Genomic DNA, 4,971 nt, shown 5'->3' on the forward strand with positions numbered 1-4,971 from the left:
ACCTAGCATGATACGCCGTGAGCTTTGAATGCCCAGTAAACGCTCACACACCCCGTTTTTTTTTCCTAGACGAATACAAAATCCCAAATATGACAACAAGTAATGAAGCAAGATATTCAACTAAACAAACAAAGGGTTACAAAGTTAGGTGTTAGTAAACTAGAAATCCCCCAAAGAGACTTCATCCTCCTAACCACAAGAATCGGACGCGGATTATTCGGTATGCCCCCACTTTTGCTGCTTTGTTGTAGACCTTACCTCGGATGCCTACCAATGATTATGTACCGCCTAGTGCCAACCGCAGGGCATCAGAAGAGATGGTAAAATAGGGCCTTGCCCATTCCCCCCTTACACCAAACCACCTAGGGTCCGAATACAACCGCTCCGCTCAAAGGTTTCGAACAACTACTTGCGCAAGACTGTAACTTTCGAAAGGAAACACGCCCCGCCAAACAATTCAATTGGGATATAAATTTATCTCATAATAATACTCATGTGATCGAGACCCCATTAGCCACCCCATTAAGTTTCCGTTTAGATTAATGTTTTAAGTTAGTTAGTACAAGCAAGTAACTAGAATAAACTTGCATAAGTGTAAGCATCATTGAAGGGCTAAAATATAAGACATACAACCATGGCAAGTGTGATAACATATTAAGACACATTCATATATATTAACAAGCATATTCATGAACACAATAGCATGAAATACCAATGCCAAACAGAAATTTCAGATTTAGTACCCGTTAAAGATTAAAATCGAAAGGGTTGTTTCAGATTTTTTGTGAACTCGGCCTTCCTATGGTTCGAAGAGGATTTAATCTAGTTTCCTGAACATATTTCAGAAATGGGATAGCTTTTCTAGATTTTTAGTTATTTAAGAAACACTCCAGCGCTGTCCAGATTCGTCGACCTTTACGAAAATTGGATTTTCTTACAAACTGCTCACTCTTTTTCAATGAAACCAATTTTCATTGAAAACTAACTTCTTAAGGAAGATTTTGGCATAAAATTGAGGTCCATAAGATTTTTATACGTTTTTCTAGAATTTTTGAAAGTTGGCTGTAAAAATAGATTTTTAATGCACAATACCTAAAACAAGAAGAATTGTGAGGAAAGAGATCCACTAAGGGAAATTTTTCATTTCTTTTGTGTGATGAAAGTATGCTAAATAATATATATTAAACTCAGAATTTACCTTGAAGGTGTGCCTTTGGAAAGTTTGAGAGATCGGTATGAAAAAGATAGTTTTGTACCAAATAAGGGGAACTACAAGAAGAGTAGAATCATGGCTCAACTCTTTTCATTTTTAACGCAAGAAAATCACTAAAACACATCTGAAAACAATGTTTAGAACCCTTAAGAGCATGTGTTTGAAAAGGAGAATAAAAGAGAGGGTTGTGTTGTCGCTTACTTGCTAGGCTAGGCCAAGTTGAACAAGATTGCTCTCATCTTCCTTGCTCTCTCTCTCAAGACTTTTCTCTTGCTCTCCTTTCCCTCCTCTAGGCCGAATGTAAGTGTGTGTGTGTGTGTTGTTTGTGTATGCTATGCTAAGAGGGTGGTTGTATATATAGGCAAATTTGGTGTGAAAAGACACAAAGGCCCATTAGTTGGAATTGGATTGAGAAGTTTGGATTTACTTGGAGTCTAAACGGAATAGGGAGTTATTAGGGGACTTAATTATGTAATTAGACAAGATTTAGTTAGTCTCTAGTTGGAATGGAACTAGGTTGGGAACACAATCCCTTGATTTAGGGGTACTTGGTACTTTTGCTTTTAGAATGCCATGATTACAATCCTTGAAAATTGATCCCTCACACTCCCCTAGGTTGGCCGACCATGGGGAAGGGAAATGGAGAATATTCTATTCAATATATATGTACTATGGAGATATTCCCAATATATATATAGATCCACAAATTGATTTTGTGGTACTATAGTATAAAAAGTACATGTACTAGTTTGGGGCAAATCTTGAAATTAATAAAAGAAGTGAGGGCTTGGAATTAAACTCATGTATTGGAACCTTATTTATGTAGAATTAAATTAAATTAGGCTAAGGAACCTAATTCGGCTAGGATATTCTTGTTCCGATAAAAATTAAAAATACTAACAGGCAAGATTCGAAATAATTTAAGAAACTAAGGGGCTTTAAGGGAATAATTCAAACGTAAGGATTTTTAAAGAAAATACATTTTTCAGGGGCTTCACAACCTATCCCCGTTAAAACAATTATGTCCCCAAAATTCAACTATATACTGCTTTCTAAAAGTTCGGGATAGTTTGCCTTCACCCAACCCTGGCGTTCCCAAGTAGATTCCTCAATTCCCCGATGACGCCAAAGAACTTTTACTAAGTGAACCGTCTTGCCTCTAAGGTTCTTCTCTCGACTATGTTGCATCGCTACCGGTCCTTCTTCGAAGGTAATATCTTCGTCAAGACTGATTTCTTCCCAATTGAGGACATGTGACGAGTCGGCGATATATTTCCTTAACATAGATACATGGAAGACGTTGTGTATCCCTGCTAACTGCGAGGGTAGAGCCAGTCTGTATGCCACTTCACCCACCCTTTCCAATATCTCAAAAGGCCCAACATATCGTGGTGATAGCTTCTTTTTCTTCCAAATCGTGCTACCCCACGCCTAGGTCATACCTTTAGAAACATATGGTTGCCTACTTCAAACATCAGTGGCCTTCTCCTCCTATCTACATAATTCTTTTGACGGTCTTGAGCAGTTTTTAATCATTGTTGGATAAGTTTGACTTTCTCAGTAGTTTCTAGAACAAGTTCGGGACCTATCAGATTTGCTTCACCCACTTCAGTCCAACAAATCGGCGATCTACAAGGTCGTCCATATAATGCTTCAAAAGGCACCATACCGATGCTAGCTTGAAAATTGTTGTTGTAGGAGAATTCAATTAGGGTAGGTGTCGTTCCCAACTTCCTTGAAAATCCATTACACAAGCTCGCAGCATATCTTCAAGTGTTTGGATGGTGCGTTCTGACTGCCCATCTATCTGTGGATGAAAGGCGGTACTGAAACATAACTCAGTACCTAGGGCTTCTTGCAGACTTCCCAAAAAATGAGAGGTGAACCGTGGATCACGATCTGACACAATAGATATCGGAATTCCATGTAGTCGAATGATTTTCCCAATGTAGAGCCTACACATAGACTCTAAAGTGTTGGTTATCTTATAGGGTAAGAAATGTGCTGACTTAGTGAGGCAATCCACTATTACCCATACAGCATCGCGCCCTCTGGGTGTCTTGGGCAGCCCTATCACAAAGTCCATTGTCACGTACTCCCACTTCCATTCGGCTATTGATAGGGGTTGCAACATTCCTCCTGGTTTTTGATGTTCCGCCTTCACCTGTTGGCATGTTAGACATTTTGCTACAAATTTAGCCACATCCTTCTTCATTCAGCTCCACCAATACTGCCTCTTCAAATCTTGGTACATTTTAGTCCCTCCTGGATGTACCGCAATTACAGTACCTTTTCTCTAAGTAACTCATTACTTGGTACAAACAATCTACCTTGATATCTTAAACTTCCATTGGAGTGAATTACCCAATCGAGCATTGGCTCGCCTGATTCCAGATGTCCCTTGATATAGGCTACTTCTTGATCGTGCTTCTGGGCCTCCATGATCTCACTTATCAACTTAGGCATCACCTTTTGTGCATCAAGGTATACCTTTGCATCTTGAGATTCGACTTGGATTCTAAATTCATTGAGTGTCTTAACCATATCCCATTCTTTGAAAGAAATTCTAGCCATCATCCCTCTGCTTTTGCGACTTAGAGCATATGCTACTACATTGGCTTTACCGAGATGATATGAGAGAGTGAATTGGAAATCCTCAAGATACTCCATCCATCTTCTCTGTCTCAAGTTAAGGTCCTTCTGTTTAAATAGATACTTCAAACTCTTGTGATCTGTGAAAATCTCAAATTGTTCCCCATACAGGTAATGTCGCCATTGCTTTAGGGCAAAAACTACGGCTGCTAATTCCAAGTCATGTATGGGGTAGTTACGCTCATGTGGTTTCAACTACCTGGATCCATACGCGACTACCTTTCCATTTTGCATGAGCACACAACCTAATCCTTCCTTAGAAGCATCGCAATACATAGTGTACCCCACTTCTCATTCCGGGATGGTCAAAATTGGCGCACTAGTTAATCTCTTCTTTAGCTCTTGGAAGGATTTCTCGCAAGCTTCATCCCACTCATAGTTTACTCCTTTTTGCGTCAAACGAGTCATTGGTTTAGCTAGTTTGTAGAAATCTTGGATGAACCTTCGGTAGTAACCATCTAATCCTAAGAAACTGCGGATTTCTGACACGGTTTTCGATTGTCTCCAATCTAAGACTACTTCCACCTTGGTTGGATCCACCGTAATTCCATTCTCAGACACTACATGCCCTAAGAATTTCACTTCATTCAACCAGAACTCACATTTGCTTGCCTTGGCATATAACCGATTGTCCCTAAGAATTTGAAGGACAATCCTTAAATGTTGCTCATGCTCTTCTTCAGACCTTGAGTATACCAAGATGTCAACAATGAACACTACTACAAACTGGTCAAGATATGGTGTGAAAATCTTGTTCATTAGGCTCATGAATACTGCCAGTGCATTGGTTAGTCCGAAGGGCATTACTACAAACTCATAGTGACCATATCTAGTTTGAAAGGTAGTTTTTGGTATATCATCCTCCTTAACTCATAGTTGATGGTAACCTGACCTAAGATCGATCATTGAATAGCACCTTGAGCCTCTAAGTTGATCAAAAAGATCATCAATCCTTGGGAGTGGGTATCGGTTCTTGATTGTGACTCGATTGAGTTGATGGTAATCGATGCATAGCCTTAACGACCCATCCTTCTTTTTGGAAAATAGCACGGGTGCTCCCCATGGTGAAGTACTTGGCCTAATGAATCCTTTCTCGAGCAACTCTT

General features: G+C 39.6%; 1 pseudogene; it reads right to left on the reverse strand.

Annotated features, from left to right (window-relative positions):
- Nucleotides 1-4,156: 4,156 nt before the first annotated feature.
- On the reverse strand, nt 4,157-4,669 carry LOC145816748 (putative mitochondrial protein AtMg00860 pseudogene; annotated as a pseudogene).
- Nucleotides 4,670-4,971: the final 302 nt, after the last annotated feature.

This window comes from Camellia sinensis, unplaced genomic scaffold (genome assembly GCF_055761805.1).
Source record: "Camellia sinensis isolate YWXY unplaced genomic scaffold, ASM5576180v1 Unanchor4, whole genome shotgun sequence".
Taxonomy (NCBI): Eukaryota; Viridiplantae; Streptophyta; class Magnoliopsida; order Ericales; family Theaceae; genus Camellia; species Camellia sinensis.